Raw genomic sequence first — 26,790 nt, forward strand, 5'->3', positions numbered from 1 at the left:
GGCGGCAGCCCTGGCATGAGGTGGGCGCAGGTCTTTGGCAGCCTAGCTGAAGGAGCGTTGGATCATGGTGTCCCTGCCTCCCTGAAGGATACAGAGGTCAGCCTCCATGCCCTCATCGTGCTCTTCATCTGACTCACTGCTGGATTCATCCTCTGTGGCCTGTGGAGCTGCCTCAAGATCCTCTTCCTCCAGTGGGTCCCCCCCTCGCCAGTGCCAGATTGTGGAGAGCACTGTATACAACCACTATCAGTGACACCCACTCTGGGGGGTATTGTAGTGCACCCCCTGAACGGTCCAGGCATCAGAAGTGCATCTTCAAAAGACCAATGGTCCTCTCTATCACTGCCCTTGTGTGAGACGTGGCTCCTATTGTAATGCTGCTCTGCCTCTGTTCTTGGATGGCGGAGAGGTATCATGAGCCACCTTCTGAGGGGATAGCCCTTGTCACCCAGCAGCCACCCATCCAGCCGGGCTGGAGCACTGAAGAGCCTCAGAACCTGCAAGTGATGTAGGCATCATGGGAGCTGCCTGGGTACCTTGCACAGACTTGTAGAATCAGCATCCTGTGATCACACACTATCTGCGCGTTCATGGAGTGGAAGCTCTTCCTGTTGACGAAGGCACCGGGCTCACCTACTGGTGCCTTGATGGCCACATGTGTGCAGCCTATTGCACCCTGGACATGGGGGAACCCAGCAATCGCCGCAAAACCTCTGGCTCGCTCTGCCTGGCTGGCCTCGTCCGTACGGTAAAGAATAAAGGTCAGTACCTGCCTGAACAGAGCGTCTGTCACCAGCTTGACACATCTGTGGACAGCTGGTTGGGAGACTCAACACAGATCCAACACTGAGCCCTGGAAAGAGCCAGAGGCATACAAGTTGAGGGTCACTGTGACCTTCAGAGCCACTGGCATGGGGTGTCCACCCACACAGTCAGAGCTGATCTCAGGGCCGATCCTCTGACTAATGGAGGTCACTGTCTCCTCGTACATATTGAGGTAGCTGCATCGCCACCTGTAAACCTTGGCAGCAGAATAGTGGCATCGTCTGCGGCCCCTTCCGCCTTGGACTTCCTGTTGGCCCTAAGGCCCTTGTGCCTGCGCCTCTCCCCCAACAGGTCCCTCCCCTGGAAGCTGCATTGGGACACATAGCCTCCTCTCCCTTCTGCCCCTCTCTTCTTCCTCAGAAGAGGTGCCACCAGCGGAGACCACAATCCCCATTCCCAGGGTAAGGGAAGAATGTCTGATATCCGGAATGGTCCACAAGGTCAAAACCCTCCGGGGGCCTTGGAGTCACCAATAAATCCTGAAATGAAGCCTGGAAAAGCTCAGACTGAAGCTCGGAACAGAGATGAAGCTGTCAAGTTCCAATAAGCAACCAGCAGCAAACTATCTCCTAACCTCCTCACTCCTCACACCGGCAATGCTGCTGACCCTTTCTACCCCGCCCTTGGATGAGGGTTTGCAAATTGCGGGCTGCCCGCCTGCCCGTTTTGCCCACGTGACGAGCGCGAAATCGCCCGGGCAACGTAAGGTCGTGCTCAGCTGGGTTTTTGAGTGGCCTCTTCATTGATAGTGGGCAGGGCTCCGAGGCCTGCTGACCTATCGGTGATCGTGTGCACTACGATGTCAGGATCCTCGCCCGATTTCACATCCGGTCAACTCGGGCGCTTGCCCGCGAGGCTTAAAATTTTGGCAAGAGCTCAGGAAAAGCTGAGGCTGCAGCTCCCAGTGTCACTACTGAGGAGGTGCTGCACTGTCGGAGGGTCAGTACTGAGGGAGTGCTGCACTGTCGGAGGGTCAGTACTGAGGGAGTGCTGCACTGTCGGAGGGTCAGAACTGAGGGAGTGCTGCACTGTCGGAGGGTCAGTACTGAGGGAGTGCTGCACTGTCAGAGGGTCAGTACTGAGGGAGTGCTGCACTGTCGGAGGGTCAGTATTGAGGGAGTGCTGCAAAGTCAGAGGGTCAGTACTGAGGGAGTGCTGCACTGTCGGAGGGTCAGTACTGAGGGAGTGCTGCACTGTCGGAGGGTCAGTATTGAGGGAGTGCTGCAAAGTCAGAGGGTCAGTACTGAGGGAGTACTGCACCATCAGAGGGTCAGTACTGAGGGAGTGCTGCACTGTCAGAGGGTCAGTACTGAGGGAGTGCTGCACTGTCGGAGGGTCAGTATTGAGGGAGTGCTGCAAAGTCAGAGGGTCAGTACTGAGGGAGTGCTGCACTGTCGGAGGGTCAGTACTGAGGGAGTGCTGCACTGTCGGAGGGTCAGTATTGAGGGAGTGCTGCAAAGTCAGAGGGTCAGTACTGAGGGAGTACTGCACCATCAGAGGGTCAGTACTGAGGGAGTGCTGCACTGTCAGAGGGTCAGTACTGAGGGAGTGCTGCACTGTCGGAGGGTCAGTACTGAGGGAGTGCTGCACTGTCGGAGGGTCAGTACTGAGGGAGTGCTGCACTGTCAGAGGGTCGGTACTGAGGGAGTGCTGCACTGTCGGAGGGTCAGAACTGAGGGAGTGCTGCACTGTCGGAGGGTCAGTACTGAGGGAGTGCTGCACTGTCAGAGGGTCAGTACTGAGGGAGTGCTGCACTGTCGGAGGGTCAGTATTGAGGGAGTGCTGCAAAGTCAGAGGGTCAGTACTGAGGGAGTGCTGCACTGTCGGAGGGTCAGTACTGAGGGAGTGCTGCACTGTCGGAGGGTCAGTATTGAGGGAGTGCTGCAAAGTCAGAGGGTCAGTACTGAGGGAGTACTGCACCATCAGAGGGTCAGTACTGAGGGAGTGCTGCAAAGTCAGAGGGTCAGTACTGAGGGAGTGCTGCACTGTCGGAGGGTCAGTACTGAGGGAGTGCTGCACTGTCGGAGGGTCAGTATTGAGGGAGTGCTGCAAAGTCAGAGGGTCAGTACTGAGGGAGTACTGCACCATCAGAGGGTCAGTACTGAGGGAGTGCTGCACTGTCAGAGGGTCAGTACTGAGGGAGTGCTGCACTGTCGGAGGGTCAGTACTGAGGGAGTGCTGCACTGTCGGAGGGTCAGTACTGAGGGAGTGCTGCACTGTCAGAGGGTCGGTACTGAGGGAGTGCTGCACTGTCGGAGGGTCAGAACTGAGGGAGTGCTGCACTGTCGGAGGGTCAGTACTGAGGGAGTGCTGCACTGTCAGAGGGTCAGTACTGAGGGAGTGCTGCACTGTCGGAGGGTCAGTATTGAGGGAGTGCTGCAAAGTCAGAGGGTCAGTACTGAGGGAGTGCTGCACTGTCAGAGGGTCAGTACTGAGGGAGTGCTGCACTGTCGGAGGGTCAGTATTGAGGGAGTGCTGCAAAGTCAGAGGGTCAGTACTGAGGGAGTACTGCACCATCAGAGGGTCAGTACTGAGGGAGTGCTGCACTGTCAGAGGGTCAGTACTGAGGGAGTGCTGCACTGTCGGAGGGTCAGTACTGAGGGAGTGCTGCACTGTCGGAGGGTCAGTACTGAGGGAGTGCTGCACTGTCGGAGGGTCAGTACTGAGGGAGTGCTGCACTGTCAGAGGGTCAGTACTGAGGGAGTGCTGCACTGTCGGAGGGTCAGTACTGAGGGAGTGCTACACTGTGGGAGGGTCAGTACTGAGGGAGCGCTGCACTGTCAGAGGGTCAGTACTGAGGGAGTGCTGCACTGTCGGACGATCAGTACTGAGGGAGCGCTGCACTGTCAGAGGGTCAGTACTGACGGAGCGCTGCACTGTCAGTGGGTCAGTACTGAGGGAGCGCTGCACTGTCGGAGGGTCAGTACTGAGGTAGTGCTGCACTGTCGGAGGATCAGTACTGAGGGAGCGCTGCACTGTCAGAGGGTCAGTACTGAGGGAGTGCTGCACTGTCAGTGGGTCAGTACTGAGGGAGTGCTGCACTGTCGGAGGGCCAGTACTGAGGGAGTGCTGCACTGTCAGAGGGTCAGTACTGAGGGAGTGCTGCACTGTCGAAGGGTCAGTACTGTGGGAGTGCTGCACTGTGAGAGGGTCAGTACTGAGGGAGTGCTTCACTGTCGGAGGGTCAGTACTGAGGGAGTGCTGCACTGTCGGAGGGTCAGTACTGAGGGAGTGCTGCACTGTCAGAGGGTCAGTACTGAGGGAGTGCTGCACTGTCGGAGGGTCAGTACTGAGGGAGTGCTGCACTGTCAGAGGGTCAGTACTGAGGGAGTGCTGCACTGTCGGAGGGTCAGTACTGAGGGAGTGCTGCACTGTCGGAGGGTCAGTACTGAGGGAGTGCAGCACTGTGAGAGGGTCAGTACTGAGGGAGTGCTGCACTGTCGGAGGGTCAGTACTGAGGGAGTGCTGCACTGTCGGAGGGTCAGTACTGAGGGAGTGCTGCACTGTCGGAGGGTCAGTACTGAGGGAGTGCTGCACTGTCAGAGGGTCAGTACTGAGGGAGTGCAGCACTGTGAGAGGGTCAGTACTGAGGGAGTGCTGCACTGTCGGAGGGTCAGTGCTGAGGGAGTGCTGCACTGTCAGAGGGTCAGTACTGAGGGAGAGCTGCACTGTGAGAGGGTCAGCACTGAGGGAGTGCAGCACTGTCGGAGGGTCAGCACTGAGGGAGTGCAGCACTGTGAGAGGGTCAGTACTGAGGGAGTGCTGCACTGTCAGAGGGTCAGTACTGAGGGAGTGCAGCACTGTGAGAGGGTCAGTACTGAGGGAGTGCTGCACTGTCGGAGGGTCAGTACTGAGGGAGTGCTGCACTGTCAGATGGTCAGTACTGAGGGAGTGCTGCACTGTCAGAGGGTCAGTACTGAGGGAGTGCTGCACTGTCGGAGGGTCAGTACTGAGGGAGTGCTGCACTGTGAGAGGGTCAGTACTGAGGGAGCACTGCACTGTCAGAGGGTCAGTACTGAGGGAGTGCTGCACTGTCAGAGGGTCAGTACTGAGGGAGTGCTGCACTGTCAGAGGGTCAGTACTGAGGGAGTGCTGCACTGTGAGAGGGTCAGTACTGAGGGAGTGCTGCACTGTCAGAGGGTCAGTACTGAGGGAGTGCTGCACTGTCAGAGGGTCAGTACTGAGGGAGTGCTGCACTGTCAGAGGGTCAGTACTGAGGGAGTGCTGCACTGTCGGAGGGTCAGTACTGAGGGAGTGCTGCACTGTCAGAGGGTCAGTACTGAGGGAGTGCTGCACTGTCAGAGGGTCAGTACTGAGGGAGTGCTGCACTGTCAGAGGGTCAGTACTGAGGGAGTGCTGCACTGTCAGAGGGTCAGTACTGAGGGAGTGCTGCACTGTCAGAGGGTCAGTACTGAGGGAGTGCTGCACTGTCGGAGGGTCAGTACTGAGGGAGTGCTGCACTGTCAGAGGGTCAGTACTGAGGGAGTGCTGCACTGTCAGAGGGTCAGTACTGAGGGAGTGCTGCACTGTCAGAGGGTCAGTACTGAGGGAGTGCTGCACTGTCAGAGTGTCAGTATTGAGGGAGTGCTGCACTGTCAGAGGGTCAGTACTGAGGGAGTGCTGCACTGTCGGAGGGTCAGTACTGAGGGAGTGCTTCACTGTCGGAGGGTCAGTACTGAGGGAGTGCTGCACTGTCGGAGGGTCAGTATTGAGGGAGTGCTGCACTGTCAGAGGGTCAGTACTGAGGGAGTGCTGCACTGTCGGAGGGTCAGTACTGAGGGAGTGCTGCACTGTCAGAGGGTCAGTACTGAGGGAGTGCTGCACTGTTAATTGCCCGTTAATAGGCTGGAGGTGGTTTGTTTGTCCCTCAGAGACAGGACGTCCTGAGTTAGGGAGGTGCCAGCCAATCGGATGGCCGGCAGGTCTGTCATCCCAGCAGTACCAGCGGGACTGTGGGCACTGACGGGAACAGTGCCAGCCCATGATGACCACCCTCACTGGAGTGAGATGCCAAGTTAAGTGGCGGGGGCAGGTTTGTGGGGGCATTCTGATTGGTCTGGCTGTAAGGCACCAGTGAGGGGGCAGAGGGGAGGGTGAAGGTGTTTGTAGGGGAGAGGTCGGGTTGATTTTGAGAGGCAGTGAAGGTAACGAGAGGCGACCCTTATTGAAACATATAAGATTCTTAGGGGGTTTGACAGGGTAGATGCTGAGAGGTTGTTACCCCTTGTGGGAGAGTCTATGACCAGAGGGCATAATCTCAGAGTAAGGGGGCGCCCACTTAAAACAGGGATGAGGGGGAATTTCTTCTCTCAGAGGGTAGTGAATCTGTGGAATTCTTTACCGCAGAGGGATGTAGAGGCTGGATCGCTAAGTATATTCAAGGCGGAGAGAGACAGATTTTTAATCGGTAAGGGAATCGAGGGTTATGGGGAAAAGGCAGGAAAGTGGAGTTGAGGATTATCAGATCAGCCATGATGGCAATCGAGGGGCACTTAGTGGGCCCAACACCTCCACCGACTCTCACCCAACCGTAACATTTCACACAGGCCGGGGTGGGTAGGTGGGGCACCAGGGGGCCACATGCTGGACTGTAAGAGTCTCCAAGGCTGCCAGACCGGGGTGGGCGGTGGTGGAGGGGGGCAGTGCAAGGCCCAGCCCACCACAGGAGCTGCTGATTTACCACCGGGCTGCTTGCGGGATCTTGCTGTGCTCGTATCGGGCGGCTGCGCATTCCGACGCTACGGCAGAGACCCCGCTTCGCCGGAGGCTACCGTGTGGCTCTGTGCCGCACTCTGGAATCCCCCGAGGTTAGGAAAGGCACTATAGAAATGCACACTTCCCCTTCAGTCGCTGGGCTGGAAATAGCACAGGATAGCTTGCCAGATCCATCTCCCCGTGGGATGGGAGGGAGGAAGAGAGTCATAGTGTCTACAAGCCTCATACCGGAATCTGGTACGTTTATGTCCATTGTGTTAATCGCTGTTACTAAAGCATTTCATTGAAAAGGGAATTTTAGTGATAAGTCATTAGGTTAACTCCCTGACTGCTCAACATTACTCTATGACCCTGCTACACTCTCAACAACTCATATTGGTTCACTCACCTTCAAGATCTCTCACACCATCTTCCACTACCCCACCCTTCCTTTGTTTTTTATTCATTCACAGGATGTGGCTGGGCCCAGCATTTATTGCCCATTCCTGGTTGCCCCTTGAGAAGGTGGTGGGTGAGCTGCCTTCTTGAGCCGCTGCAGTCCATGTGGTGTAGGTAGGGAGGGAGTTCCAGGATTTTGACCCAGCGACAGTGAAGGAACGGCCGATATATTTCCAAGTCGGGATGGTGTGTGGCTTGGAGGGGAACTTCCAGGTGGTGGTGTTCCCCATGTGTCTGCTGCCCTTTTCCTTCTAGATGGTAGTGATCGTGGGTTTGGAAGGTGCTGTCGAAGGACCCTTGGTGAATTCCTGCAGTGCATCTTGTAGATGGTACACACACTGCTGCTACTGTGCGTCGGTGCTGGAGGGAGTGAATGTTTGTGATTGGGGTGCCAATCAAGCGGGGCTGCTTTGTCCTGGACGGTGTCGAGCTTCTTGAGTGTTGTGGGAGCTGCACTCATCCAGGCAAGTGGGGAGTATTCCATCACACTCCTGACTTGTGCCTTGTAGATGGTGGACAGACTTTGGGGAGTCAGGAGGTGAGTTACTCACCACAGGATTCCCAGCCTCTGACCTGCTCTTGTAGCCGCAGTATTTATATGGCTTTATATTAATCCCCATATAACGGACTGTGGTGAACAGAAATCTCAATGAAAGCGCTGGGTGTTTACCATGAATGCAAATACATATGTCCAGTGAGAACAAGATCCTGAGGGATCTTGACAAGGTGGATGTGGGGAGGATGTTTCCTCTTGTGGGAGAATCTAGAACGAGGGGGTCACTGTTTTAAAACAGAGATGAGGCGAAAATGTTTTCTCTCTCTCAGAGGGTCGAGAGTCTTTGGAACTCTCTTCCTGAAAAATATTCCTGAATATTTTTGAGGCAGAGGTGGATAGATTCTTGATAAGCAAGGTAGGGGTGGGGGGTGATCGGTTATCGGTGGGGTAGGCGGGATGCAGATTTCTGGTTACTATCAGATCAGCCATAATCTTATTCAATGGCAGAGCAGGCTGGAGAGGGGCAGAATGGCCTCCTCCTACCCCCAGTTCGTACATATTCGCAGATTGAGAGGAATCGAGCTCAGATCTCACGGTGATAGCGTGAATTTATTTGTTAAATTTAACTCACAGTGGGTGTGTCTGTCACACGTCTGTTGCAAACCCAAATGGCTTTTCCCCACTAATCCGGGGGTTTTGGGTTTCCCCTTACAGATTCGAGCTTTTAATTTCCACATTTATTAATTAATCGTATTTAAATCTCACCAGCTGCAAGCAATGGGGTTTGAACTCGTGTCTTCCAATCTTTATGCTCCATAATTAGCAGTTCAGTAACATAAGCACTAATGCTGCTGTGGTGGGTAGCGGTAATGTCACTGGGCTCCCAATCTCCGAGGCCTAGACTAATGGTCTTTCAGGACCTGGGTTCAAATCCCACTACAGCAGCTTACGAAACTCAATTAATGAATAGATCTGGAATATAAAGCCAGCCTCAGTAATGGGTGACCATCACTGATTGTTGTTAAATCTGGTTCTCCTCTGTCCCTTTAAGGGAGGGAAATCTGCTTTCCTTACCTGGTCTGGCCTACATGTGACTCCAGACCCACAGCGATGTGGTCCGTTCTCTAATCCCCTCTCCAAGGGGGCTGAGCAAGCCCCTCAGCGGTGTCAAAGTGTGGCAAAGCCCCCAAAAGGAATGAGCTCCATCCCTAACAGCATGGTGGGTGTACCTACGCCACGTGGACTGGCAGTGGTTCAAGAAGGCAGCCCACCACCACCATCACCTTCTCAAGGGGCAATGAGGGATGGGCAATAAATGCTGATCGGCACCCACATCCTGTGAAAGAGTTTTACATCATGGAAACAGGCCCTTCGGCCCATCAGGCCTGGGCCAGTCATCAATATCCTATCCACTCTAATCCCATTTTCCAGCACTTGGCCCATAGCCCTGTGTGCTGTGGTGTTTCAAATGTTCATATAAATATTTCTTAAATGTTGTGAGGGTTTCTGCCTCTACCGCCCCCTTCAGACAGTGTGTTCCAGATTCCCCCCACCCTCTCGGTGAAATAATTTTTCCTCAAATCCCCTCTAAACCTCCTGCCCCTTACCTTAAATCGATGCCCTCCCTGGTTATTGACACCTCCACTAAGGGGAAAAGTTTCTTCCCATCTACCCTATCTATGCCCCTCATAATTTTGTACACCTCAATCAGGTCCCTCCTCAGCCTTCTCTGCTCTAAGGAAAACAACCCCAGCCTATCCCATCTCTCTTCATAGCTGAAACACCCCAGCCCAGGCAACATCCTGGTGAATCTCCTCTGCACCCTCTCCAGTGCAATCACATCCTTCCTATAATGTGGCGACCAGAACTGCACACAATACTCCAGCTGTGACCTAACTAGTGTTTTACACAGCTCCAACTAACCTCCCTGCTCTTATATTCTATGCCTCGACTAATAAAGGCAAGTATCTCATATGCCGTCTTAACCACCTTATCTGCCTGTGCTGCTGACTTCAGGGATCTATAGACATGTACACCAAGGCCCCTCTGATCCTCTGTACTTCCTGGGGTCCTACCATTCATTGTGTATTCCCTTTCTGTGTTAGTCCTCCCAAAATGCATCACCTCACACTTTCCAGGATTAAATTCCATTTGCCACTGCTCTGCCCATCTGACCAGTCCGTCTATATCATCCTGTAGTCTAAGGCTTTTCTCCTCACTATTTACGACACCTCTAATTTTTGTGTCATCTACAAACTTACTGATCATATCTCCCACGTTCATGTCTGGATCATTAATGTACACTACAAATAGCAAGGGCCCCAGCACCAAACCCTGTGGTTAAGCCACTGGACACAGGCTTCCAGTCACAAAAACAACCTTCAACTATCACCCTCTTGCTCCTGCCACTAAGCCAATTTTGGATCCAATTTGCCAACTTGCCCTGGATCCCATGGGCTCTTACCTTCTTGACCAGTCTCCCATGCGAGACCTTGTCAAAAGCCTTACTGAAGCCCATGTAGACTACATCAACTGCACTACCCTCATCTACACACCTAGTAACCTCTTAGATAAATTCAATCAAATTTGTTAGACATGATCTCCCCCTGATAAAGCACGTTTGAGGACTCTGGGTCTATACTCGATGGAGTTTAGAAGGATGAGGGGGGATCTGATTGAAACTTACAGAATACTGAAAGGCCTGGATAGAGTGGACGTGGGGAAGATGTTTCCATTAGTAGGAGAGACTAGGGCCCGAGGGCACAGCCTCAGAGTAAAGGGAAGACCTTTTAGAGCAGAGATGAGGAGAAACTTCTTTAGCCAGAGAGTGGTGAATCTATGGAATTCATTGCCACAGAAGGCTGTGGAGGCCAGGTCATTGAGTGTATTTAAGACGGAGATAGATAGGTTCTTGATTGGTAAGGGGATCAAAGGTTACGGGGAGAAGGCGGGAGAATGGGGTTGAGAAACTTATCAGCCATGATTGAATGGCGGAGCAGACTCGATGGGCCGAATGGCCTAATTTCTGCCCCTATGTCTTATGGTCTAAAGCCATGCTGACTATCCTGACAGTCACACGTGTGTCAGTTTTAATGATTCAGGGAATTAGGAAGCTCAGGGGTGAAAATGAAATAGATTTGCATTTCTATAGCACCTGAGGGCCACCGAAAGTGCTTTACAGCCAATGAAGTACAGTCAAATTATAGACACTATTGTTAGATTGCAATCAATTTGCACACAGCAAGCTCCCATGAATATCAACAAGAGTATCCGTCAGTGTCTGGATATTGGCTGAGGGATAAATGTTAACAACAAAAACCCACTGCTCATCCCCAAACTGTGCCTTGTGGGATCTCTCGGGCCCGCCGGGGAGAGCAGACAGTCCCTCGGTTTGAAATCTCGCCTGAAAGACGGCACTACTGACACTGCAGCACTCCCTCAGTACTGCCAGTGGGGAGTTCCAGCCTGGAGCTTTCGAGCTCAAGTCGCTGGTGTCGGTCTTGAACTCACAACCTTCGGACTCAAAGGGGAGAGAACCACCCACTAACTCCTTCTTGAAAACATGCAATGTTTTGGCCTCAGCTACTTTCTGTGGTGACGAATTCCACAGGCTCACCGCTTTCTGGGTGAAGACATTTCTCCTCATCTCAGTCCTAAATGGTCTACCCCGTATCCTCAGACTGTGACCCCCTGGATCTGGACTCCCCCACCATCGGGAACATCCTTCCTGCATCTACCCTGTCTAGTCCTGTTAGAATTTTACAGGTTCCTATGAGATCCTCCCCTCATTCTTCTGGACTCCAGCCAATATAATCCTAACCGACTCAATCTCTCCTCATACGTCAGTCCCGCCATCCCAGGAATGTTGAATCCCATTGCAATTTCCAAGTCAACGTGTTTTGTAAACCGCTTCTATATGTTTTAAGAATCAAATATATTTTGGCTGGGGGAGGGGAGGGGAGCAGGGTAAAAAAAAACCAGGCGCTTTTATCTGTGGGCCTGGGATGGGTTTTTTCCAAACACAAAATGGGGGGAGGAGGGGGTGGGGGGTGTTTGGAGGGGAGGAAGGGGTTAAGGTCAATCAAAACTCCCAAATGGCCTGGTTGAGTCACAAACATTGTTATCGACCTGCCTGGCTGACTGGCTGGCTTTTCCGGCCCTCGCGAGTGACTCAACTCCACCCCGCAGGCTCCTGGGCCCAGCCCTGTCCTGTAAAGAGTCGGGGGGAGGTGTGGGTAATAGGCATCCCTGCTGGGGGGGTGGGAGGTGGGGGGAATGGTGCCAAGAGGCAAACACTCCAAAAAGTGGAGCGACCCTTGAAAAAGGCAGGAGAGCTGGTCAACCTGTTTTGTCGAGGGGGTCGAGGGATGAACTCTGACCCCCTCGCCAGCGAATGCCAAGCCCCCCCGCACCACCCCGGAGTTAAGTGGAAGGACAGGCGGGGCTCGGAGCCAGAGGCTGCTGGGCTGGGGTTTCTGACTAATGCCCACTGCATCAAGTCTCTCCATTCCCGGAGGTCAGGGCTGCCTGAGGGACTCCTGTTAGCTCTGCTTCACCTCACCCCCTTTAACCACTGATGCTAACTGTGACTCAGCTTCTGGTGCTCATCTCTACCCGTTCACGCTCTGGCAGGCTGGGCCAGCATTCGTCGTTGCCCAACCCACCCGCCACCCCCACCCCCCAATTGTCCCTCAGGAGCTGGTGGCGAACTTGGCCTTCTGCGGAGGGGGGGAGCCTGAGGTATTGGCAGTCGGGTTAGCCCGGGCTTTAAGGAAGGGCGAGGTTGACTGACCAGCCCCCTGTGCTCAAACTTGTTTCACCTCAGGGTGGGTAATAGCTCACCAACCCCCCTGTTTGGTGGGGTAGGGTTCAACACTTTCAGACAGGGTGCCTCCTAGGTTTTATATCACTCCCTCCGTCTTGACTCTGAGTCGAACTGCCAATGGGTTCGAGTCCCACTCTAGCCCCATCGTCCAGGCAATTACTCCCACTGCAAGTACCGAGGGGGTGCTGCACTGTCGGAGGGCCAGTACCGAGGGAGTGCTGCACTGTCGGAGGGTCAGTACTGAGGGAGCGCTGCACTGTCGGAGGGTCATTACTGAGGGAGTGCTGCACTGTCGAAGGGTCAGTACTGAGGGAGCGCTGCACTGTCGGAGGGTCATTACTGAGGGAGTGCTGCACTGTCGAAGGGTCAGTACTGAGGGAGTGCCGCACTGTCAGAGGGTCAGTACTGAGGGAGTGCAGCACTGTCAGAGGATCAGTACTGAGGGAGTACTGCACTGTCAGAGGGTCAGTACTGAGGGAGTGCTGCACTGTCGGAGGGTCAGCACTGAGGGAGTGCTGACTGTCAGAGGGTCAGTACTGAGGGAGTGCTGCACTGTCAGAGGGTCAGTACTGAGGGAGTGCTGCGCTGTCGGACGGTCAGTACTGAGGGAGTGCTGCACTGTCGGAGGGTCAGTACTGACGGAGTGCTGCACTGTCGGAGGGTCAGTACTGAGGGAGAGCTGCACTGTCGGAGGGTCAGTACTGAGGGAGTGCTGCACTGTCGGAGGGTCAGTACTGAGGGAGCGCTGCACTGTCGGAGGGTCATTACTGAGGGAGTGCTGCACTGTCGAAGGGTCAGTACTGAGGGAGTGCCGCACTGTCAGAGGGTCAGTACTGAGGGAGTGCAGCACTGTCAGAGGATCAGTACTGAGGGAGTACTGCACTGTCAGAGGGTCAGTACTGAGGGAGTGCTGCACTGTCGGAGGGTCATTACTGAGGGAGTGCTGCACTGTCGAAGGGTCAGTACTGAGGGAGTGCCGCACTGTCAGAGGGTCAGTACCGAGGGAGTGCTGCACTGTCGGAGGGTCAGTACTGAGGGAGCGCTGCACTGTCGGAGGGTCAGTGCTGAGGGAGTGCTGCACCGTCAGAGGGTCAGTACTGAGGGAGTGCTGCACTGTCAGAGGGTCAGTACTGAGGGAGTGCTGCACTGTCGGAGGGTCAGTACTGAGGGAGTGCTGCACTGTTGGAGGGTCAGCACTGAGGGAGTGCTGCACTGTCGGAGGGTCAGTACTGAGGGAGTGCTGACTGTCAGAGGGTCAGTACTGAGGGAGTGCTGCACTGTCAGAGGGTCAGCACTGAGGGAGTGCTGCACTGTCGGAGGGTCAGTACTGAGGGAGTGCTGCACTGTCGGAGGGTCAGTACTGAGGGAGCGCTGCACTGTCGGAGGGTCAGCACAGAGGGAGCACTGCACTGTCGGAGGGTCAGTACTGAGGGAGTGCTGCACTGTCAGAGGGTCAGTACTGAGGGAGTGCTGACTGTCAGAGGGTCAGTACTGAGGGAGTGCTGCACTGTCAGAGGGTCAGTACTGAGGGAGTGCTGCACTGTCGGAGGGTCAGTACTGAGGGAGTGCTGCACTGTCAGAGGGTCAGTACTGAGGGAGTGCTGCACTGTCGGAGGGTCAGTACTGAAGGAGTGCTGCACTGTCAGAGGGTCAGTACTGAGGGAGTGCTGCACTGTCGGAGGGTCAGTACTGAGGGAGCACCACAGCGTCAGAGCCTCTGTTTCTCAGGTGAGTTGCTGAGTGCTGGTCACCCAACCAGCTATCTGTGCCCTGTCACTCACACACACACACACACTCAGAAACTCGCAGACACATGCATACTCACACTCTACCTCACATACACACTCTCAGAAACACGCTCACTTGTGCACACGCTCAAACATACACACATGCACACACACCCCCCTCACGTACACTTAGATAAACACACACTCGTATACACTCAGATATACAGACACACACAGCCCTCAGTCACCAAGAATGGCCATCGGTCTTGAAGGAAATATTTTGGGTGGTGGGGTGTTTGGTGGAGGGAGCAGAGGGGGGTGGGTGTTGCTATGCTGAGGGCATTAGGAGCCCTGCCAGAGGTCACATTCCCTCAGTGTAACTAGAGGCTGCACCTGCAGCAGGGGAGAGTGAGGGCAGCCTGAGACACTGCTTCTCTCTGAAAGATAGCCCATTCCAGACAATCCAATCGCCCCACATAGTCAGCTGCTCAAACCTCTCAACTCCTTTCCCACCATCGGAGAAACGATTCCTTCCTTAAACTGTCAAGAAAAATACTCGATACTCCCCACCTCACCACCACCCTAGCATCTCAGATTGAGAGGGCCACCATGGCACCTTAAAAGGGCATCAGCCATGGGTGAATCGGTCAGTACTGAGGGAGTGCTGCACTGTCGGAGGGTCAGTACTGAGGGAGTGCTGCACTGTTGGAGGGTCAGTACTGAGGGAGTGCTGCACTGTCGGAGGGTCAGTACTGAGGGAGTGCTGCACTGTCGGAGGGTCAGTACTGAGGGAGTGCTGCACTGTCGGAGGGTCAGTACTGAGGGAGCGCTGCACTGTCGGAGAGTCAGTACTGAGGGAGTGCTGCACTGTCGGAGGGTCAGTACTGAGGGAGTGCTGCACTGTCGGAGGGTCAGTACTGAGGGAGTGCTGCACTGTCAGAGGGTCAGTACTGAGGGAGTGCTGCACTGTCGGAGGGTCATTACTGAGGGAGTGCTGCACTGTCGAAGGGTCAGTACTGAGGGAGTGCCGCACTGTCAGAGGGTCAGTACTGAGGGAGTGCAGCACTGTCAGAGGGTCAGTACTGAGTGAGTGCTGCACTGTCGGAGGGACATTACTGAGGGAGTGCTGCACTGTCGAAGGGTCAGTACTGAGGGAGTGCCGCACTGTCAGAGGGTCAGTACTGAGGGAGTGCAGCACTGTCAGAGGGTCAGTACTGAGGGAGTGCAGCACTGTCAGAGGGTCAGTACTGAGGGAGTGCTGCACTGTCGGAGGGTCAGTACTGAGGGAGTGCTGCACTGTCAGAGGGTCAGTACTGAGGGAGTGCTGCACTGTCAGAGGGTCAGTACTGAGGGAGCGCTGCACTGTCAGAGGGTCAGTACTGAGGGAGTGCTGCACTGTCAGAGGGTCAGTACTGAGGGAGCGCTGCACTGTCAGAGGGTCAGTACTGAGGTAGCGCTGCACTGTCAGAGGGTCAGTACTGAGGGAGTGCTACACTGTCAGAGGTTCAGTACTGAGGGAGTGCTGCACTGTCAGAGGGTCAGTAGTGAGGGAGTGCTACACTGTCAGAGGTTCAGTACTGAGGGAGTGCTGCACTGTCGGAGGGTCAGTAGTGAGGGAGTGCTGCACTGTCAGAGGGTCAGTAGTGAGGGAGTGCTGCACTGTCGGAGGGTCAGTACTGAGGGAGTGCTGCACTGTCAGAGGGTCAGTAGTGAGGGAGTGCTGCACTGTCAGAGGGTCAGTACTGAGGGAGTGCTGTGCTAATAACCTGTTGCAACAGGGAGTGTTTCATAAGGCGAAATTATTTGATGAAAACCCTTTCCTCTATCTCCTGAAGAATGCTTCCCTCGAAAAGGGACACCGTGTCCTGGGGAGAGAGATAGCTCACTCTGCCTCGAAAAATTCCCTCTCTCCAAATTCAGCCACCTCCTTCTCCTCCTCCAGTCCCCTCCCCCTCCGATGGCGCCAGCCCTCACCCTCGGCGTCCACGTCCCTCCCCTTCACCTGAGTCCTCTCCCTCATCCAATCCCTTTTCTATTCCTCTCTGTCCTTCCCCTCGCTTCGCCCCTTTTTGCCACTCCACTCTCGCGCTATGGTCAGCTGGCTGAGTAGAGAGTTGTGGAGGGAGGGTTAACCCGAGGGCTTATTCCTCGGTACATCCCTCACAGCCGCAGTGTGAGTGGAGAGAGACCCAATTGTCAGCGACATAATCAAACTGATTCTGCTTGTTAATTCTAAAATAATGGAAGTCTGTCAGGAAAGAATGATCCAATTCAATTTCCTGTCCTGTCATTGTCCCCTGTGACAGGGAAACTTTATCCCAGGACAAATGAGTCAGCATCTAAGTGTGGAAAGCTACATCATTGCTAATAGGATTAGTCATTCTAGATCGTCCTCTACACTGTCCCCATCAAACACTCCCAGGGCAGGTACAGCACGGGGTTAGATACAGAGTAAAGCTCCCTCTACACTGTCCCCATCAAACACTCCCAGGACAGGTACAGCACGGGGTTGGATACAGAGTAAAGCTCCCTCTACACTGTCCCCATCAAACACTCCCAGGACAGGTACAGCACGGGGTTAGATACAGAGTAAAGCTCCCTCTACACCGTCCCCATCAAACACTCCCAGGACAGGTACAGCATGGGGTTAGATACAGAGTAAAGCTCCCTCTACACTGTCCCCATCAAACACTCCCAGGACAGATACAGCACGGTGTTAGATACAGAGAAAAGCTCCCTCTACACCGCCCCCATCAAACACTCCCAGGGCAGGTACAGCACGGGGTTAGATACAGAGTAAAGCTCCCACTACACCGCCCCCATCAAACACTCCCAGGACAGGTACAGCACAGGGTTAGATACAGAGTAAATCTCCCTCTACACTGTCCCCAGCAAACACTCCCAGGACAGGTACAACACGGGGGTAGATACACAGTAAAGCTCCCTCTAAACCGTCTCATCAAACACTCCCAGGGCAGGTACAGCACAGGGTTAGATACAGAGTAAAGCTCCCTCTACACTGTCCCCATCAAACACTCCCAGGACAGGTACAGCACGGGGTTACATACAGAATAAGGCTCCCTCTACACCATCCCCATCAAACACTCCCAGGACAGGTACAGTCCGGGGTTAGATACAGAGTAAAGCTCCCTCTACACTGTCCCCATCAAACACTCCCAGGACAGGTACAGCACGGGGTTAGATACAGAGTAAAGCTCCCTCTACACTGTCCCCATCAAACACTCCCAGGACAGGTACAGCACGGGGTTAGATACAGAGTAAAGCTCCCTCTACACTGTCCCCATCAAACACTCCCAGGACAGGTACAGCACGGGGTTAGATACAGAGTAAAGCTCCCTCTACACTGTCCCCATCAAACACTCCCAGGACAGGTACAGCACGGGGTTAGATACAGAGTAAAGCTCCCTCTACACTGTCCCCATCAAACACTCCCAGGACAGGTACAGCATGGGGTTGGATACAGAGTAAAGCTCCCTCTACACTGTCCCCATCAAACACTCCCAGGACAGGTACAGCACGGGGTTAAATACAGAGTAAAGTTCCCTCTACCTGCCCCTGCCAGTGTAGGTGACATTTTGCAATGGTACAATGCTGCCACACTGTGGTTACCAGCTGTTATTGCAGAGACTATTTGCAGTGTCTGCAGGTGTCTGGGGTCAGAATGTTATTCGGCCAGGATGGATTGACAATTGTTCCTTGTTGCCAGAGGGTCAGTTGAGAGGCAGGGCTGGGCCATTGACAGGTGACACCATGTGGAGAGTGAGCCTTTATCTCTGTTATTCACACTGTCAGCCACTGGTAACTTGGTCAGAAATGAAAAACTTGCAGCTATCTGGCAGTGATGTGCTTTTGAAGCCTAGTCAGTGTTGTCATGTGGGAAATGCAGCAGGCATATTGTACACAGCAAGATCCCAATAAGAGCAATGTGATAAATACTCAGCCCATTTGTTTTTCAGTGAGGTTGTTGGAGGAATAAATATTGGCTGCAGGAAACCGAGGGCGGACTCCAAAATAATGGCAACGGATCATTACATTCAATTGAGACAGTAAACAATTACCCTCAGTACTGACCCTCCGACAGTGCAGCACTCCCTCAGTACTGACCCTCCGACAGTGCAGCACTCCCTCAGTACTGACCCTCCGACAGTGTAGCACTCCCTCAGTACTGACCCTCCGACAGTGCAGCACTCCCTCAGTACTGACCATCCGACAGTGCAGCACTCCCTCAGTACTGACCCTCCGACAGTGCAACACTCCCTCAGTACTGACCCTCCGACAGTGCAGCGCTCCCTCAGTACTGACCCTCCGACAGTGCAGCACTCCCTCAGTATTGACCCTCTGACAGTGCTGCACTCCCTCAGTCCTGATCCTCTGGCAGTGCAGCACTCCCTCAGTACTGACCCTCCGACAGTGCAGCACTCCCTCAGTATGGATCCTCTGACAGTGCAGCACTCCCTCAGTATGGGTCCTCCGACAGTGCAGCACTCCCCTCAGTACTGACCCTCTGACAGTGCAGCACTCCCTCAGTACTGACCCTCCGACAGTGCAGCACTCCCTCAGTACTGACCCTCCGACAGTGCAGCACTCCCTCAGTACTGACCCTCCGACAGTGCAGCACTCCCTCAGTACTGACCCTCTGACAGTGCAGCACTCCCTCAGTACTGACCCTCCGACAGTGCAGCACTCCCTCAGTACTGACCCACCGGCAGTGCAGCACTCCCTCAGTACTGACCCTCCGACAGTGCAGCACTCCCTCAGTACTGACCCTCCGACAGTGCAGCACTCCCTCAGTACTGACCCTCTGACAGTGCAGCACTCCCTCAGTACTGACCCACCGGCAGTGCAGCACTCCCTCAGTACTGACCATCCGACAGTGCAGCACTCCCTCAGTACTGACCCACCGGCAGTGCAGCACTCCCTCAGTACTGATCCTCCGACAGTGCAGCACTCCCTCAGTACTGACCCTCTGATAGTGCAGCACTCCCTCAGTACTGACCCTCTGATAGTGCAGCGCTCCCTCAGTACTGACCCTCTGACAGTGCAGCACTCCCTCAGTACTGACCCTCCGACAGTGCAGCACTCCCTCAGTACTGACCCTCCGACAGTGCAGCACTCCCTCACTACTGACCCTCTGACAGTGCAGCACTCCCTCAGTACTGACACTCCAACAGTCCTGCACTGTCAGAGGGCCAGTATTAAGAGAGCGCGGCAGTGTCAGAGGGTCAGTACTGAGGGAGTGCTGCACTCTCAGCGAGTCAATATTGAGTGAGTGCTGCACTGTCAGAGGGTCAGTACTGAGGGAGTGCTGCACTGTCGGAGGGTCAGTTTTGAGGGAGCGCTGCACTGTTGGAGGGTTAGTACTGAGGGAGCGCTGCACTGTCAGAGGGTCAATACTGAGGGAGTGCTGCACTGTCAGAGGGCCAGCACTGAGGGAGTGCTGCACTGTCAGAGGGTCAGTACTGAGATAGTGCTGCACTGTCATAGGGTCAGTACTGAGGGAGTGCTGCACTATCAGAGGGTCAGTACTGAGGGAGTGCTGCACTGTCATAGGGTCAGTACTGAGGGAGCGCTGCACTGTCGGAGGGTCAGTACTGAGGGAGCGCTGCACTGTCAGAGGGTCAGTACTGAGGGAGTGCTGCACTGTCGGAGGGTCAGTACTGAGGGAGTGCTGCACTGTTGGAGGGTCAGTACTGAGGGAGCGCTGCACTCTCAGAGGGTCAGTAGTGAGGGAGCGCTGCACTGTCAGAGGGTCAGTACTGAGGGAGTGCTGCACTGTCAGAGGGTCAGTACTGAGGGAGTGCTGCACTGTCAGAGGGTCAGTACTGAGGGAGTGCTGTGCTAATAACCTGTTCCAACAGGGAGTGTTTCATAAGGCGAAATTATTTGATGAAAACCCTTTCCTCTATCTCCTGAAGAATGCTTCCCTCGCAAAGGGACACCGTGTCCTGGGGAGAGAGATAGCTCACTCTGCTTCGAAAAATTCCCTCTCTCCAAATTCAGCCACCTCTTTCTCCTCCTCCAGTCCCCTCCCCCTCCGATGGCCCCAGCCCTCACCCTCGGCGTCCACGTCCCTCCCTTTCACCTGAGTCCTCTCCCTCATCCAATCCCTTTTCTGTTCCTCTCTGTCCTTCCCCTCGCTTCGCCCCTTTTTGCCACTCCACTCTCGCACTATGGTCAGCTGGCTGAGTAGAGAGTTGTGGACGGAGGGTTAACCCGAGGGCTTGTTCCTCGGTACATCCCTCACAGCCGCAGTGTGGGTGGAGAGAGACCCAATTGTCAGCGACATAATCAAACTGATTCTGCTTGTTAATTCTAAAATAATGGAAGTCTGTCAGGAAAGAATGATCCAATTCAATTTCCTGTCCTGTCATTGTCCCCTGTGACAGGGAAACTTTATCCCAAGACAAATGAGTCAGCATCTAAGTGAGGAAAGCTACATCATTGCTAATAGGATTAGTCATTCTAGATCGTCCTCTACACTGTCCCCATCAAACACTCCCAGGACAGGTACAGCTCAGGGTTAGATACAGAGTAAAGCTCCCTCTACACTGTCCCCATCAAACACTCCCAGGGCAGGTACAGCACGGGGTTAGATACAGAGTAAAGCTCCCTCTACACTGTCCCCATCAAACACTCCCAGGACAGGTACAGCACGGGGTTGGATACAGAGTAAATCTCCCTCTACACCGTCCCCATCAAACACTCCCAGGGCAGGTACAGCATGCGGTTAGATACAGAGTAAAGCTCCCTCTACACTGTCCCCATCAAACACTCCCAGGACACGTACAGCACGGTGTTAGATACAGAGAAAAGCTCCCTCTACACCGCCCCCATCAAACACTCCCAGGGCAGGTACAGCACGGGGTTAGATACAGAGTAAAGCTCCCACTACACCGCCCCCATCAAACACTCCCAGGACAGGTACAGCACAGGGTTAGATACAGAGTAAATCTCCCTCTACACTGTCCCCAGCAAACACTCCCAGGACAGGTACAACACGGGGGTAGATACACAGTAAAGCTCCCTCTAAACCGTCTCATCAAACACTCCCAGGGCAGGTACAGCACAGGGTTAGATACAGAGTAAAGCTCCCTCTACACTGTCCCCATCAAACACTCCCAGGACAGGTACAGCACGGGGTTAGATACAGAGTAAAGCTCCCTCTACACTGTCCCCATCAAACACTCCCAGGACAGGTACAGCACGGGGTTAGATACAGAGTAAAGCTCCCTCTACACTGTCCCCATCAAACACTCCCAGGACAGGTACAGCACGGGGTTAGATACAGAGTAAAGCTCCCTCTACACTGTCCCCATCAAACACTCCCAGGACAGGTACAGCATGGGGTTGGATACAGAGTAAAGCTCCCTCTACACTGTCCCCATCAAACACTCCCAGGACAGGTACAGCACGGGGTTAAATACAGAGTAAAGTTCCCTCTACCTGTCCCTGTCAGTGTAGGTGACATTTTGCAATGGTACAATGCTGCCACACTGTGGTTACTAGCTGTTATTGCAGTGACTATTTGCAGTGTCTGTAGGTGTCTGGGGTCAGAATGTTATTCGGCCAGGATGGATTGACAATTGTTCCTTGTTGCCAGAGGGTCAGTTGAGAGGCAGGGCTGGGCCATTGACAGGTGACACCATGTGGAGAGTGAGCCTTTATCTCTGTTATTCACACTGTCAGCCACTGGTAACTTGGTCAGAAATGAAAAACTTGCAGCTATCTGGCAATGATGTGCTTTTGAAGCCTAGTCAGTGTTGTCATGTGGGAAATGCAGCAGGCATATTGTACACAGCAAGATCCCAATAAGAGCAATGTGATAAATACTCAGCCCATTTGTTTTTCAGTGAGGTTGTTGGAGGAATAAATATTGGCTGCAGGAAACCGAGGGCGAACTCCAAAATAATGGCAACGGATCATTACATTCAATTGAGACAGTAAACAATTACCCTCAGTACTGACCCTCCGACAGTGCAGCACTCCCTCAGTACTGACCCTCCGACAGTGCAGCACTCCCTCAGTACTGACCCTCCGACAGTGCAGCACTCCCTCAGTACTGACCCTCCGACAGTGCAGCACTCCCTCAGTACTGACCATCTGACAGTGCAGCACTCCCTCAGTACTGACCCTCCGACAGTGCAACACTCCCTCAGTACTGACCCTCCGACAGTGCAGCGCTCCCTCAGTACTGACTCTCCGACAGTGCAGCACTCCCTCAGTATTGACCCTCTGACAGTGCTGCACTCCCTCAGTCCTGACCCTCTGACAGTGCAGCACTCCCTCAGTACTGACCCTCTGACAGTGCAGCACTCCCTCAGTACTGACCCTCTGACAGTGCAGCGCTCCCTCAGTACTGACCCTCTGGCAGTGCAGCACTCCCTCAGTACTGACCCTCCGACAGTGCAGCACTCCCTCAGTACTGACCCTCTGACAGTGCAGCACTCCCTCAGTACTGACCCTCCGACAGTGCAGCACTCCCTCAGTACTGACCCTCCGACAGTGCAGCACTCCCTCAGTACTGACCCTCCGACAGTGCAGCACTCCCTCAGTACTGACCCTCCGACAGTGCAGCACTCCCTCAGTACAGACCATCCGACAGTGCAGCACTCCCTCCGTACTGACTCTCCGACAGTGCAGCACTCCCTCAGTACTGACCCACCGGCAGTGCAGCACTCCCTCAGTACTGACCCTCCGACAGTGCAGCACTCCCTCAGTACTGATCCTCCGACAGTGCAGCACTCCCTCAGTACTGACCCACCGGCAGTGCAGCACTCCCTCAGTACTGATCCTCCGACAGTGCAGCACTCCCTCAGTACTGACCCTCTGATAGTGCAGCACTCCCTCATTACTGACACTCCAACAGTCCTGCACTGTCAGAGGGCCAGTATTAAGAGAGCGCTGCAGTGTCAGAGGGTCAGCACTGAGGGAGTGCTGCACTCTCAGCGAGTCAATATTGAGTGAGTGCTGCACTGTCAGAGGGTCAGCACTGAGGGAGTGCTGCACTGTCAGAGGGTCAGTACTGAGGGAGTGCTGCACTGTCAGAGGGTCAGTACTGAGGGAGTGCTGCACTGTCAGAGGGTCAGTACTGAGGGAGTGCTGCACTGTCAGAGGGTCAGTGCTGAGGGAGTGCTGCACTGTCGGAGGGTCAGAACTGAGGGAGTGCTGCACTTTCGGAGGGTCAGCACTGAAGCAGTGCTGCACTGTCAGAGGGTCAGTACTGAGGGAGTGCTGCACTGTCGGAGGGTCAGTACTGAGGGAGTGCTGCACTATCAGAGGGTCAGTACTGAGGGAGTGCTGCACTGTCGGAGGGTCAGTTTTGAGGGAGCGCTGCACTGTTGGAGGGTTAGTACTGAGGGAGCGCTGCACTGTCAGAGGGTCAATACTGAGGGAGTGCTGCACTGTCATAGGGTCAGTACTGAGGGAGTGCTGCACTGTCGGAGGGTCAGTACTGAGGGAGCGCTGCACTGTCAGAGGGTCAGTACTGAGGGAGTGCTGCACTGTCGGAGGGTCAGTACTGAGGGAGTGCTGCACTGTTGGAGGGTCAGTACTGAGGGAGCGCTGCACTGTCAGAGGGTCAGTAGTGAGGGAGTGCTGCACTGTCGGAGGGTCAGTTTTGAGGGAGCGCTGCACTGTTGGAGGGTTAGTACTGAGGGAGCGCTGCACTGTCAGAGGGTCAATACTGAGGGAGTGCTGCACTGTCATAGGGTCAGTACTGAGGGAGCGCTGCACTGTCGGAGGGTCAGTACTGAGGGAGCGCTGCACTGTCAGAGGGTCAGTACTGAGGGAGTGCTGCACTGTCGGAGGGTCAGTACTGAGGGAGTGCTGCACTGTTGGAGGGTCAGTACTGAGGGAGCGCTGCACTGTCAGAGGGTCAGTAGTGAGGGAGTGCTGCACTGTCAGAGGGTCAGTACTGAGGGAGTGCTGTGCTAATAACCTGTTCCAACAGGGAGTATTTCATAAGGAGAAATTATTTGATGAAAAACCTTTCCTCTATCTCCTGAAGAATGCTTCCCTCGCAAAGGGACACCGTGTCCTGGGGAGAGAGATAGCTCACTCTGCCTCGAAAAATTCCCTCTCTCCAAATTCAGCCACCTCCTTCTCCTCCTCCAGTCCCCTCCCCCTCCGATGGCCCCAGCCCTCACCCTCGGCGTCCACGTCCCTCCCCTTCACCTGAGTCCTCTCCCTCATCCAATCCCTTTTCTGTTCCTCTCTGTCCTTCCCCTCGCTTCGCCCCTTTTTGCCACTCCACTCTCGCACTATGGTCAGCTGGCTGAGTAGAGAGTTGTGGACGGAGGGTTAACCCGAGGGCTTATTCCTCGGTACATCCCTCACAGCCGCAGTGTGAGTGGAGAGAGACCCAATTGTCAGCGACATAATCAAACTGATTCTGCTTGTTAATTCTAAAATAATGGAAGTCTGTCAGGAAAGAATGATCCAATTCAATTTCCTGTCCTGTCATTGTCCCCTGTGACAGGGAAACTTTATCCCAAGACAAATGAGTCAGCATCTAAGTGAGGAAAGCTACATCATTGCTAATAGGATTAGTCATTCTAGATCGTCCTCTACACTGTCCCCATCAAACACTCCCAGGACAGGTATAGCTCAGGGTTAGATACAGAGTAAAGCTCCCTCTACACTGTCCCCATCAAACACTCCCAGGGCAGGTACAGCACGGGGTTAGATACAGAGTAAAGCTCCCTCTACACTGTCCCCATCAAACACTCCCAGGACAGGTACAGCACGGGGTTAGATACAGAGTAAAACTACCTCTACACTGACCCCATCAAACACTCCCAGGACAGTTGCATCACGGGTTTAGATACAGAGTAAAGCTCCCTCTACACTCTCCCCATCAAACACTCCCAGGACAGGTACAGCACGGGGTTAGATACAGAATAAAGCTCCCTCTACGCTGTCCCCATCAAACACTCCCAGGACAGGTGCAGAACGGGGTTAGATACAGAGTAAAGCTCCCTCTACACTGACCCATCAAACACTCCCAGGACAGGTACAGCACGGGGTTAGATACAGAGTAAAGCTCCCTCCATACTGTCCCCATCAAACAATCCCAGGACATGTACAGCACGGGGTGAGATACAGAGTAAATTTCCCTCTACACCGTCCCCATCACACAATCCCAGGACAGGTACAGCACGGGGTTAGATACAAAGTAAAACTACCTCTACACTGACCCCATCAAACACTCCCAGGACAGTTGCATCACGGGTTTAGATACAGAGTAAAGCTCCCTCTACACTCTCCCCATCAAACACTCCCAGGACAGGTACAGCACAGGGTTAGATACAGAGTAAAGCTTCCTCTACGCTGTCCCCATCAAACACTCCCAGGACAGGTGCAGAACGGGGTTAGATACAGAGTAAAGCTCCCTCTACACTGACCCATCAAACACTCCCAGGACAGGTACAGCACGGGGTTAGATACAGAGTAAAGCTCCCTCCAAACTGTCCCCATCAAACAATCCCAGGACATGTACAGCACGGGGTGAGATACAGAGTAAATTTCCCTCTACACCGTCCCCATCACACAATCCCAGGGCAGGTACAGCATGGGTTTATATACAGAGTAAAGCTCCCTCTACACTGTCCCCATCAAACACTCCCAGGAGAGGTACAGCACTGGGTTAGATACAGAGTAAAGCTCCCTCTACACTGTCCCCATCAAACACTCCCAGGACAGGTACAGCGCGGGGTTAGATACAGTGTAAAGCTCCCTCTACACTGTCCCCATCAAACACTCCCAGGACAGGTACAGCACCGGGTTAGATACAGAGTAAAGCTCCCTCTACACTGTCTCCATCAAACACTCCCAGGACAGGTACAGCACGGGGTTAGATACAGAGTAAATCTCATTCTACACTGTCCCCATCAAACACTCCCAGGACAGGTACAGCATGGGGTTAGATACAGAGTAATTCTCACTCTACACTGTCCCCATCAAACACTCCCTGGACAGGTACAGCACGGGGTTAGAGTAAAGCTCCCTCTACACTGTCCCCATCAAACACTCCCAGGACAGGTACAGCACGGGGTTAAATACAGAGTAAAGTTCCCTCTACCTGCCCCTGCCAGTGTAGGTGACATTTTGCAATGGTACAATGCTGCCACACTGTGGTTACCAGCTGTTATTGCAGTGACTATTTGCATTGTCTGCAGGTTTCTGGGGTCAGAATGTTATTCGGCCAGGATGGATTGACAATTGTTCCTTGTTGCCAGAGGGTCAGTTGAGAGGCAGGGCTGGGCCATTGACAGGTGACACCATGTGGAGAGTGAGCCTTTATCTCTGTTATTCACACTGTCAGCCACTGGTAACTTGGTCAGAAATGAAAAACTTGCAGCTATCTGGCAGTGATGTGCTTTTGAAGCCTAGTCAGTGTTGTAATGTGGGAAATGCAGCAGGCATATTGTACACAGCAAGATCCCAAGAAGAACAATGTGATAAATACCCAGCCCATTTGTTTTTCAGTGAGGTTTTTGGACGAATAAATATTGGCTGCAGGAAACCCAGGGCAAACTCCAAAACAGTGGCAACGGATCATTACATTCACCTGAGACAGTAAACTAGTACCCTCAGTACTGACCCTCCGACAGTGCAGCACTCCCTCAGTACTGACTCTCTAACAGTGCAGCACTCCCTCAGTACTGACCCTCCGACAGTGCAGCACTCCCTCAGTACTGACCCTCCGACAGTGCAGCACTCCCTCAGTACTGACCCTCCGACAG

Source organism: Cetorhinus maximus, chromosome 33, assembly GCF_964194155.1.
Source record: "Cetorhinus maximus chromosome 33, sCetMax3.hap1.1, whole genome shotgun sequence".
Classification (NCBI taxonomy): domain Eukaryota; kingdom Metazoa; phylum Chordata; class Chondrichthyes; order Lamniformes; family Cetorhinidae; genus Cetorhinus; species Cetorhinus maximus.